The sequence below is a fragment of the Erinaceus europaeus genome, chromosome 5 (assembly GCF_950295315.1).
Source record: "Erinaceus europaeus chromosome 5, mEriEur2.1, whole genome shotgun sequence".
Classification (NCBI taxonomy): Eukaryota; Metazoa; Chordata; class Mammalia; order Eulipotyphla; family Erinaceidae; genus Erinaceus; species Erinaceus europaeus.
In genome coordinates, this window is record NC_080166.1 from 92,479,010 (window position 1) to 92,492,402 (window position 13,393).

A 13,393-nucleotide genomic window follows, 5' to 3' on the forward strand; every position below is an offset into this window, starting at 1 on the left:
GGCACTTAGCAGGCATATGAAAGTTTGAGAAACACTCTTATTTGTAGTCATAACTCATCATCCCAGAAAGAAAATAAAATAAGCAAGGGCAACTTCTTATGTTTTAGGTCTAATACATAATTTATTGACAATTGCTTTTATATAGGAACAATATTTTTTTTTACAAATCTTAGAAAATAAAACCAAGATACTTGTAGGTAGATTCACTATAGACATTGTCTTTTAAATTCAGTGTGTAGATTGTTTGAGTAAAATTGTCATCGCTTGATATTTGAGAACTGGTCATATTTCTCTGAACCTTTAGAGGTCTGGTAAATTCAGATAGCGTCTTATATATTTATAATGTCATGCTATTGACTTTGGTGTCTTACAATTTTCTGTACAACGTTGTTCGTGTGTGTGCAAGCATGCATACATTGTGTTTTATTAGGCAATCAAATAGATTAGGTTTTGAGCATATTTTATCTAGATTTCTGTAGGTAGTAGTTGCAGTGTAAAAACATAGTTCTCAATGCCTTTGCTATTTGGGTTTGTATGACTTACCAGGCTTCCATCTTGGACTTGGCTATTGGTTTATATTCTAAATCTCAAAGATCTGAGTTTGTTATTTTTTTCATGAGGATGAGCCAAGCTCTACCTTCTTAAGGTATTTTCCATATTCTCTAACTACCAGGTTTTTCCCTTTGCCTGGAAATCTAAGATTTCACTCAGTTTTAGTTTGTTGTGTTTTCGTGTAGTTTTATTTGAGCTTTACCTTGGGGTGGGGAGAGAAAAAAAAAACGCAGGTGAAATTTTCCTATTTTTGACACAGAGGGCCTCTTGGTTACTTTGGCAAAACAGGTTTCTTTCTTTATTTCCTTTCTTTATTTTCTTCCTTTCTTCCTTCCTTCCCTTCTTTCTTTCCTTTCTTTCTTCCTTTCTTTCTTTTTCTGTTTCATTAGATGTCCATGTTGTTGCTGATTGACAAATAAAATTTATTTGTAAAATAAAAAATAGAAAATATCAATAGAACCATAGAATAAGAGCGGTGAAATTCCACATACTTCCCACTGTCAGAGTTCTGTATCCCATCCCCTCCATTGGAAGCTTTACTATTCTTTATCTCTCTGGGAGCATGGACCCAGGGTCATTATGGGACGCAGAAGGTGGGAGGTCTGGCTTCTGTAATTGCTTCTACGATGGACATGGGCATTGACAGGTTGATCCATACTCCCAGCCTGTCCCTATGTTTCCCTACTGGGGCAGGGCTCTGGAGAGGTGGGGTTCCAGGGTACATTGGTAAGGTCGTCTGTCCGGGAAAGTCAGGTTGACATCACAGTAGCATCTGCAGCTCCCTTTTCTCCAAACTTGTCTAAATATTATATTATTGCTATGAATATAAAACTCAACTGAAAAGCACCTGCAACTTGATGTTTGGAAGGTGTATTCCTTTGTTTCCTCCTTTCTTGTGAGACTCAGTCCTGTCTTTGCCTTAAATTCAGAAGGCTAAAGCCCCCCCCCCCCTCCCGAATTGAAGACTGAGAGGTTTTAAGTCCCTGTCTCTTTTCTTCTAGTGCTAGGAATAAGTTTCTTACTGCACTTAAAGTGAAAGTGCCAAAATGGTACAGTTTAGGACCTGCAGCCCCCAGAGTTCTGATTTGACTTTGCTGTTCTTCAACCTGCACCCACACCCCTTTCATTCCAACTGCATGTGAGGTCCCATCTGAGGCTGCAGAACTGTAGATTATGGCTTCAGTTGGGTCTCATGTTGTATTTATTTGTTGTCTTGAGAGGAGAGGTGATTTGGTCCCAGTTATTCCATGGATACGCCTCCCGGAAGAATGGAATTTTTTAACCAAACGTATACTGTGAAAAAGTTGATAGCCACCAACTAGCTTCATTGATGTAATGATGATATTATCTAATTTGTTTCATATTTTCTTCTAAACTAATCACTGTTCCTATAGGTGATTTCCCTCTAGTTTTGGCATTAGAAAGTGATTGCTAGAGGAAATGACTTCTGCCCTGTTCATCCCCCTCCCCTTCTTCTTATTATTGAAAGATATACTTAGTCTACAACCAACAGAGGTAGCCATGGCTTCCCTCAAGCTTATATTAGTATGTTTTTTTAAGAATTTATTTATTTATTTATTCATGAGAAAGATAGGCTGAGAGAGAGAGAGAGAGAGAGAGAGAGAGTGAGAGAGAGAGAACCAGACATCACTCTGGTATATGTGCTGCCAGGGATTGAATTTAAGACTTCATGGTTGAGAATCCAGTGCTTTATCTACTGCGCCACCTCCTGGACCACACATTAGTATGTTTTATATTTATTGCTTCTCTCTCTCTCTCTCTTTTTTAATTAGAGAGACAAGTCAATATACCTTTCCACTATTTATGTTATCAGGGATCAAATATAGGACATTATGTATGCAAGTTCTGTACTTTAGTTGCTGAATCAATTACCTATTCGCTAGCATAGTGTTTTAAAGCAATATGTATGGGTGCAAAAGAAATGGTTCTAGGAATTAGATGATCTGGTTTCTTGTCTTAGTTCTTAAACGTAAAAGGTATATGTCATCTTATCATTTACCTAGAATTCTACAGTTTACAAATTACTTCAGGAAACTGATACATTTAATCCGTATGACAACTGTGAAATGCAAGGTAATATCACAGCTATTTAAAAGATAGCATCGTATTCTAAAAGGTTAAATTGTTTGCCCAAGTTGAGATTTGTATATAATTGAGATTACAAGAGATTACCTAAAGATTTGTGTATTCCAAACTCAAGGTTTGATTTAAGATATCACTATCTAGAAAATTATACAAATAGACTTAAGACAAACTGATACAATACAGCAAAAAAGTACTAAGGTGAATATATAAGATATTGATAGAGAAATAAATAAGATGACAAATTAGAATTTAAGATAAATGTATCAAATTGGTCACAGATTAATAAGACATTGAAAGTGGAGTCCTGGTTGATTTATTTCATTATTTTATACAAATTATATTAAATCCTGCAAAAAGAAAACTTGTTTTCGTAACCCAATCAGGGTTATTGCTGGGGCTGGGTGCTGGTACTGTGAATGCACTGTTCCTGGTAGCTAGTTTTCCTCCTTCCCTTCCTTCCTTCCTTCCTTCCTTCCTTCCTTCCTTCCTTCCTTCCTTCTTTCCTTTCTTTCTCTTCTTTCTTTTCCTTTTTATTCCTTATTTCCTTTCTCTTTCTCCCTCACTTTCTTTTTCTTTTTTTCTAATTTTTATTCACTAGGACAGAAATAAATTGAGAAAGGAAGGGAAGCTAAAGAAAAATATATACCCGCTGACCTGCTTCACTACTCATGAAGCATCCCCCTGCAGTTAGGGATCAGGGGCTCAAACTTGGGTCCTTGCATTTGGTAATATGTACACTTAACTGGGTATACCACTGCCCGGCTCCCAGAAATGAATTCTTTTGTGACATGAGAATTCCTACTACATGTATATGGATTTAAAGTCATTTTTTTTTAGATAATTCTAACTAAACACACAAAAGATGAAAGTTTCTGCTGTGACCACTGTTGCTTAACATATAAGGCCTGACCCAGTAATATTCCAATCAATAAAATTTCAGCCTGTCATTGTGCACTGTAACAATATATGGAACTTTGGCAAATACCAGTGTTGGGTCCAAATTCAGGAATCCTGATTATACTGCTCTCAAGATCTAGCACTGGTAAACTCCCAGATTATCAATCTAAAGAAAAAACAAACAAACAATAAAAAAAAAAGATGAACATTGTGGACCTTTTAAATTGCCATTTTGGGATAAGATACTGGCTAAGTACAAAGTGAGAGCTTAGTCATAGTGTCATGGAATTACTACTTATTTGTGTAATATAGCATTATTACATTTTACTCCCACTACAATCTTAAGAGGCGGTCTAATTATGCCCTAATTTTACACACATTGGCACATTGCCACCAACAACTCCCTTTTATCCAAACTTGTTAAATATTATATTATTGCTATGAATATAAAACTCAACTGAAAAGGTGAAAGAAGTGCAAACGTAACAGTAATGTACCCTGTTCTGTGGGAGCACAGCAATTAAAATAAAAAAGATAAACAAATGGCAATAATTACTTATAAAATTAGCTATGAAAAATAGTAATGACAGGTTTCACAGATGATATGAGGTAAATAAGTTTACTATTTCCTGTCTTATAGATTTAAACTTAATATGCCCTGTACTCATGTTTAGTCACCTCTACTATAGTTTATTAATGCTACAGAACTGAGAAATATGAAGGACTTGGGGAAAAAGTAAAAAGTTGTTATATATGTCAAACATGATCTCCTTTTCAGAAACTATAAAGTGACTTTAATGGGAAAAACTTGAGAAATAGATATTAAAGAATCTAAGACAACAATGAGGAACCTCTTCACTTCTGTGAGAATGTCATACATCAGAAAGGAAAGTAATAACAAATGCTGGAGAGGTTGAGTGGATAAGGGAACACTTCTGCACTGTTAGTGAAAATGTAAATTGGTCCAACCCTTGAGGAAAGCAGTTTGGAAAACTCTTAGAAGGCTATAAATGGACTTATCCTATGACCTGGTAATTCCTCTCCTGGGGATTTATCCTAAGATAGCAAACACACCCATCTAAAAATATCTGTGTATACCTATGTGCATAGTAGCACAATTTGTAATAGCCAGAACCTGAAAGCATTTTTTTTCTGTTTTGTTCTGTGTTCAACAACATATGAATAACTAAGAAAGTTGTGTATATATATATATATATATATATATATATATATATATATATATATATTACTTAGCTATTAAGAATGATGAATTCACATTCTTTATCTCATCTTGATGGAGCTTGAAAGAATCATGTTAAGTGCAATAAGCCAGAAAGAGAAGGGTAAATATGGAATGATTTCATTCATGAATAAAAAATGAGAAATAAGAACAGAAAAGGAAAACACAAATTAGAACTTGAACCGGGTTTGGTGCATTCACCAAAGTAAAGGATTCTGGGAAGAGGGGGGTGAGCATGGGGTGGGGAGGCTGTCAGCTCCTGGTGCATGATGGTGGAGGAGAACGAAGGTGGGAGTAAGAGTCTTTTGTAGAAAAATGAGAAATTTTACACATGTGCCAATAACTGCATTTAGTGTAAACAATTAATCTCCCTAATTAAAAAAAAACAGACAAAAACCAAAATTAAGTCTCAAAAAATGTTGAGAACCACAATTGTTACAGGGACCGTCACCTCTGATACATTCAGTTGTTTTTATCTTTCCATTTTGATAGTACATATGATAGCAATGCCAAACTATACACTTTCTCCTTCCCTAATGTCTGTGGACATTATTTTTGACTCTCTATTAAAGATGTGAAAACCTTGGGGTTACATAAAAATGAGTTAGGGTTAGGGAAAAAAACTAAAGATTCTTAGCAGGAACCTAAAGATATCTAATCGAGTAGAGTGTGGGCCTTATCATTCCCGAATAATCAGATTTCTGCCTTGGGAGGACCATAGAACCAGGCAGAGATCCACTGGTGATAGAATATTGCTGTGATATTTTTCTTCTCCTATCTTGGCAATTTTAAGGAGAGAAAAAGAGAGAGAGAGAGAGAGAGAGAGAGAGACCATTGGAGAGCAGTGAGATTGTACAATTGTACATACACAAGACCCGTAGTGCAACAATAAAAGAGAACCTAGGTAGTTTCCATCCACTAATTTAGACTGAGAATAAAACACCAAGAGTGTTAATTAATTGGGGGCCAGACAGTGACGCACCTGGTTAAGCACACATGTTACAGTGCGCAAGGTTGCAGGTTCAAGGCCCTGGTCCCACCTGCAGAGGGAAAGCTTCACAAGTGATGAAGCAGGGCTGCAGGTGTCTCTCTGTCTCTCTACCTCCTCCTACCCTCTCAATTTATTTCTGTCTCTGTCCAATAATAAATAAATAAAATATTTAAAAAGAGTTAATTAATTTAAAAAGTATTTACTGTGAACTATTAACTCCCCCAATAAAAATTAAAAGAAAACATAATAAAAATATTTTTGGTAAGTACAAAAAAAATCACTAACATTACCTGAACTATAGGAAGAAATAATCTGATATGTACTGGTAAAGAACAGGTATTGCAAACATTTACTTGAACTCCTTTGAGACAGACTTAAAATTGTTGTAGAGAAAACTGGACTGTTAAAAACTCATTTGACAGTAACAAACAAACAAACAAACAAAAATATCATTTTACTCTGGTTCCAGGAGACTGTAAATCTAATGCAATCTTTAGGCATCACTATAAATGATTTATTTAGGAGATCCAAATAAAGTTCTAGAAGTGGTGTCTATTAGACTTCTGAACTTTTAAGTAACATTGATAAGAAGGAGGATATCTGCATTACTTAATTTTTTGTGAAATGTTTTAAAAGAATAGACAAGAAGACATTATTTCAGAAATGTGTAAAAAACAATAATAATAATAATTCCCGGGGTTGGGTGGTAGCGCAGTGGTTTAAGCACAAATGGCACAAGCACAGGGACCAGCATGGGGATCCCGGTTCAAGCTCCCAGCTCCCTGGCTCCCCACCTAAGGGTAGTAGCTTCACAGGCAGTGAAGCAGGTCTGCAGGTGTCTATCTTTCCTTTCCCCTCTGTCTTCCCCTCCTCTCTTGGTTTCTCTCTGTACTATCCAACAATGAACAACATCAACAAAAACAATAATAACTATAACAACAAGGGCAACAAAAGGGGTGGGGGAATTACCTCCAGGAGCAGTGGATTCATGGTGCAGGCAGTGATCCCCAGCAATAACCCTGGAGGCAATAATAATAATAATAATAATAATAATAATAATAATAATAATTCCCTTGTTGGTACTGAACCTAACTGATAGGGCCTAGAAGGCAAGACATCAGACGGAAATCTTATGACAGAAAAATAAATTGAGAAAAAGGTTTTTTTGCTTCCAAGGTTATGTACAAATCCACTGTTCTTGTCAGGCATTTTTCCCCATTTTATTGGATAGGACAGAGAGAAATTGAGAGGGGAGGGGAAGACAGAGAGGGAGAGAGAAAGAGAGACACCTGCAGACCTGCTTTTTTGCTTGTGAAGCATCCCCCTGCAGGTGGGGAGCTGGGGTTTGAACCTGGATCCTTGCACAGGTCCTTGTGCCTAGTACTATGTGCGCTTAAGTGGTTGCACCCCCACCTGGACCCAGAGAAATAGTTTTCAAGGACTGAATAGATTGCTTTGTTACTAGCCTGGAAGTCTATCAATTTCCCCTTCCTACTAGATGTTTCTAATTTAAAATTTGGTTATTTTCTGTTTTGTTCTTTGGCTGTTCAAATAATACTTTCTCAAGTCCTCTAGTCGCCTTCAGTAAGAGTGTTTTATATTTTGGTCTTTACCTGAAGCTCTTCATTTTGGACTTATAAAAACAAAAATCACAAAGAATAAATATGTATTTGGCTTCTAAAATTAACAAGGCTGTAGCATAAATATGCATGCTTAAGATTTCTTTATAGTTTCAAATGAAACCTAAATCAAACAAGACCAGAATTCTTCAAAGACCATAATTTCAAAGTGAAGATTCATCTAGAGAAATAATTTACTTTTATTTTTGCTTAAATCCTGAAAATTAACATACGGGAGAAATATGTGTTATATATCAATACTTTTAATGATAACACAAAATTGTTATTTTAAACTAAAAGTTAACTAGGTTATGACAAACTTATAGCAGTTATTTTGAGAACAGGAATTATTCAAGAAGTTTGGGCCAGATAACTCACCTGGGAAGGTGCTTGCTTTGCCCTGTGAGTGGCTCATGTTTGAGCCTAGCTCCCACTAACACTTGCGGTGCTATATACACTTTAGTACTGTAGAGTCTTACTCTCTCACTCCCTGAGAAAGTCTGTCCAAAGATGTCAAGTCCTAGTGATCACAAAGCAAAGCAAAGAAAAGAAAGCAAAACAAAACAAGAAATCAGTCAGGAGTGATTCACTCAAATTATTTGACGCAGCCATATCACTTAGGAAATTCAATTCCTTTGCCAAGTACTAAGGAAACTGATTAACATTACCTTGATAAATGTATGTTGCTATGGAGAAAAAATACTCCTCTTATTTAGATGACACAAAGGAAATATCAATATTATAGTTCATCTTTTACTTTTTTACTTATTCAGGTTGTCATCTGTGTAGGGTGAAAGTGGTTATTAGTAAGGAAGTAAGAAGAAGTGCTTAAAAATTTGTACTTCTGTCCTCCTCTCCTTTTAAATAACTATTAGCACTTATACATTTTTTCCTGGTCATTCTAAAAGAGAAACTTTTCCAATTACTACATCTTGGCAAGTGGCTTTTTCTGTTAACCCTACCTTTCTTAAGCATTGTGATGAAATTTTACACTAATAATTTTCAATGCTATAAATAAAATATTAAGTAGAACCTTTATCTTCCTAATGTCCTGGGAAATATAAAGTAGTGTGTTTGTTCTGCAAAGCATAAACCTTTGCATACTACACATATCTGATGAACAACAGTCATTTCTGGTAACTGTCTTTAGTTACAATATGCCACATATCAGCAGTATTTGGAAAATTTATTTTATCTAAGATAATTTCAGTAAAGACATCTTGAAAGAAACAGAAGCCATCAGTCAAATTTTAAAAACTGAGAATGGGAACAATATTAATGAGCACTAGTGTTGGCATTTATCATTTTTTCATTCATTATTCTAGAAGTGCTTTTTCATAATTATTTAACAAGAAGAGTGGTAAAAGATTTGGAAGGGGGACAATCAACACTAGTTACTAGAAGCTTAAAAAACTTATGTAGAATATTGATTGACCTGTCAACACCCACGTTCAGCATGGGAGCAATTACAGAAGCCAGACCTTCCACCTTCTGCACCCCATAATGTCCCTGGGTCCATACTCCCACAGGGTTAAAAAATAGGAAAGCTATCAGGGGAGAGGATGGGATATGGAGCTCTGGCGGTGGGATTGTACCCCTCTTATTCTATGGTCTTGTCAGTGTTTCCATTTTATAAATAAATAAATTTAAAAAACTTATCGGGGTATATACATATATGCAATCATGGTAGAAGTGATAAGTTCTATGCGACTCAGGACTTTTACTCAACTCTTTAAAAATGCAATCACCCTGGATGCTCTTAGCTGAGTGTTCTGCGAGGCCCGAAGCGTTTACTTTGAAAAATGCAATCATGGTACATTCAGTAGAGTTGTTCATGGCTCATAGACAGGGCTAGATAGCATAATGGTTATGCAAAAAATCTCATGCCTGAGGCTCCAAAGTCCCAGGTTCAATCCCATGGATCACCGTAAACCAGAGCTGCTCAGTGCTCTGGAAAAAGAAAAACAGAAAAACAAAACAAAACAAAAACCTTTTATGGCCCATATTATAATTTCCTCTTTACAGTACTCTTGAAAACTGGTATTGATTCTCTCTTTTGACTGTCAACTGAAAAGGGAAAAAAGTCAGCCTGGCATATAAGCTTGTTCTGTTATTATACAGTTCTAAATGGTAGAATATCTCTAGGTTTTATTATGTACCAGTCTAGGTTTGATTTTTGGAGCAACAAGTCTCATGACTGATTATTTGAAATAATCATTACATCTGCCTATGTGTCTCCCTTCTGCCCAGCACATTATTTTAAGTGTTTTTCTTACAGTGCTTTCCACTTTCATCATCTTGGTGGTATATCTCAGAACATATTATAATATTTGTCTTATTAAGTGATTTTTTAGAATTGAAAATAATGCTCAAATGTGATCTAAACAATTCAGAGTAGAGTCTGAAGCTACTCCACCTATCATGGTTTAAACATGACATTTCTATTCATGTAGTTTCAATATTCTAGCAACCACAGTAGTGTTGGTTCAACTAAGCTTTAGTCAACATCTGTTAATTGAAGTACCAGAAAGCCCTATCTTTCCTCTTTCCCCTTACATACATATTACTTTATATGTACTAATATGGCTACTGTACTGTCAAAGGAATGGAATATAATAAGGGTTGGCAAGTATGTAGATTAATTGGAACTTTTTAATACTATCTGTGAGAATATAAAATGGTGACTCTATTGAAGAAAATAGTAGTGGAATTTTTTTTTTAATTTTGAAAGCTCTGTTCCTCACTCACTTTTCTAATTATTTAATCTCAGCATCAAATAGATAACCAAAGGCTAAATCCCATTCCAACAAGAAGAATTTTACAAACACACTTTTGTAATTAATTTACATATAATTAGCTAAGACAGAGTGGATAATCATGTCCACAATCTTCTTACTATATTACTGAGTGCACTTTGCTGTAGTGAAGTGCATTGGAATCAATCAGTCATCACAATTGTACTTGATTATGCAAACTTTATCTGTTAAGGTTTTGTTCTGCTCAACTTACGTAACAAAGGAAGAATGGAACATTATAAAGATTTATTAACAAAGGAAAATTCAGAAGAAACAAAACCCTTTTTTTGCAATTGGACCAATGAAACATTCCTGTGAACCTCCTAACATGAATTTTGGTTAAAATATTAAATTTTTATGTTCCCTCACAGAATCAGAGTAAAAAGGTGATTTACAGGGGTAGAAAGTGGAGGAAATGAGAGATGGTTACATGGTACATATTTTGAGTTCTAAGATTTAGTTCTGGAAAAAGAAAAACAGAAAAACAAAACAAAAAACTTTTATGGCCCATATTATAATTTCCTCTTTACAATACCCTTGAAAACTGGTATTGATTCTTTTGACTGTCAATTGAAAGGGGAAAAAAGTCAACCTAGCATATAAATTTGTTCTGTTATTGTACAGTTCTAAATGGTAGAATATCTCTAGGTTTTATTATGTACCAGTCTAGGTTTGATTTCTGGAGCATCAGGAGCAATCTAAATCTAAATTTGTAGATTTAGTGTATAGTATGGTGACTATAGTTAGTAATACTGCACTGCACCTTTATAATTTTTAAGAGAGTTGTATTATCATCACACACAGTGCCAACTATGTGAAGTAATAGATGTGGTAATTAGCTTGATTGTGAATCTGAATTGAATCTGTTTGCATAACCATTATGCTATCTATCCCTGCCTGTAATAAAACAATTTTAGATTACGTACAGGTGTGGTAATTTTTTAAAGGGAAATATTTATGAATTCTTGAATATATATCATCTCAGTAGAACTTTGAATAAGAAAAACAATAGAAACTGGGGGCTGGGCGGAGGCCTGCCTAGCTAACTGCATGAGTTACCAGGGACCTGGGTTTGAGCCCCTAGACCCCACCTGCAGGGGTGAAGCTTCACAGGTGGTGAAGCAAGTACTGTAGGTGTTTCTCTCCTTCTCTATTTCCCCTCCCCCACTCAAATTTTATCAAATAGAAAAGAAATGGCCAGCAGGAGCAGTGAATCTGTAGTGTAGGCACAGAGCCCAGCAGTAACTTTGCGGAAATTAAAGAAGAAAAAGAAACAAACAAACAAATAGGAATCCTCAATAAAAGAATGACGGATATACCCCTTTCATTAGCATAAATGATTTAATATAACTCAAGGACAGATAAGCAATTTAATGGTAAATTCTAAGTAACAGTAAATTCTATGAGCTAGTGGGTATGTTTTAGATGAGTAGACTTGAGACATGGCTCTCTGCCCTTGGAAAACTTGGTTATGCTTAATAGAATGAGAAATTAAAGAAGAATTGCAGAGTTCAATGATAATTTATAACAACTTATCCTACTGAATGATAGTTGGTGGGGATAAGATGAGAAATTCTGTAAAGCTCCACATTAACCATGAATCTCAAATTCATGGTTAATGACATGTTTGGTTAATGACATGTAGGAATAATTCTAAGAGTATTGAAGTCTGTTTAGACTAACTTAGGTGAGGGGCGATTTTGTCTCCCATGGGAACTTTGGCAATGTGTGGAGGTGGGTGTTTGGGACAAATGAGATGAGTGTTTTTGGCATCTAGTTAGTCAAGGTGAGGGATGCTATTAAACACCATAAAATGCACAGGCCACACACTCTTCATGAATATGGAGATGACAGAAGGCTTTAGAATTACAAAGAAGAAGACAACTTCTACAGGATGGACAGAAAAATGAAGCAAATCAGTTTGAGGGTAAAGATGTGAGTTTTCAAGCAAATATGATTTTGAATCTCTATGTCTGTGAAGTGAACCCAGAGAGTAGACAGAGAAACTGAATTGCTGTCAGATATTAAACAGCTGTTAGCAGTAAAAATTCAAAGATAACTGAGGGAGAGAGCCAGAAACTAAGTAAATTAAATATGTTTTCAATATAAAATGATTACAAAATATATGCCAAAGGAGCTTGTAATGAGATCATGTCAGGAAAAAAAGTGTGCTTTAAGAACTATATTAAAGGGGATAAGGCCTTGTCATAGGGTTTAGAGAAAGAGCCTTGTGTACTCTGTAAAACTCAGTAAGGAATGTGATTTTGCATCATATTACTCTGCTCCGAGGTTCTGCTATAATTACTTTTCCTTTTCTTAGGTCATGGTCTTACCTGGATCTAATATTTTTAAAATTTATTTATAGGTACATTCTTTTTATTTTTATTTTTCTATTTATTTATTTTTTTGTTTAAGAAAGGATACATTAACAAAATCGTAGGATAGGAGGGGTACAACTCCACACAATTCCCACCACCCAGTCTCCATATCCCATCCCTTCCCCTGATAGCTTTCCCATTCTCTATCCCTCTGAGAGTATGGACCCAGGGTCATTGTGGGTTGCAGAAGTTGGAAGGTCTGTGTGGAATGACAACCCTTCTTTTTATTTTTATTAGAAATTCAATATTGATTTACAAAATTACATGCCAACAGTGCTGTAATTCTACTATTCCTACCACCAGAGTTTTGAATCCCAAGTCCCTCCATTGCAACCCACTGCAGTTCTCCCAAGTTTGTAGACATGGGTTAACTGTCATGTCTACAGTTGTCTACATTTGTAGATAATTGCCCCCTTTTTCTTCCAGTTCCAGTCCTCTCTTCCCCTCCGAGCTACACATAGCCCTATTACTAGATCCAAATATCTCTCTCCTTTTTATCTTCTCTCTCTGGGACCCGCTGGAGCTAGAGTTCAGAGCCCTCTTATTCTCTTCCTCTTATCAATTCTCCCCAATGGGAACATGAATCAAAATTGATTTTGGGGTGCAGAAGGTAGGAGTTCTGGCCTCTGTAATTGCTTCTATGCTGGGCTTGGGCATTAGCAAGTCAATCCATAACCCCAGCCTGTTTGTATCTTTTCATAGTGGGGTAAAGCTCTGGAGAGGTGAAGTTCCAAAACACAGAGGTGAGGTCATCTGCCCAGAGATGTCAGTGTGGAATCATGGTAACATCTGAAACTTGGTGTCAGGTTTGAAGA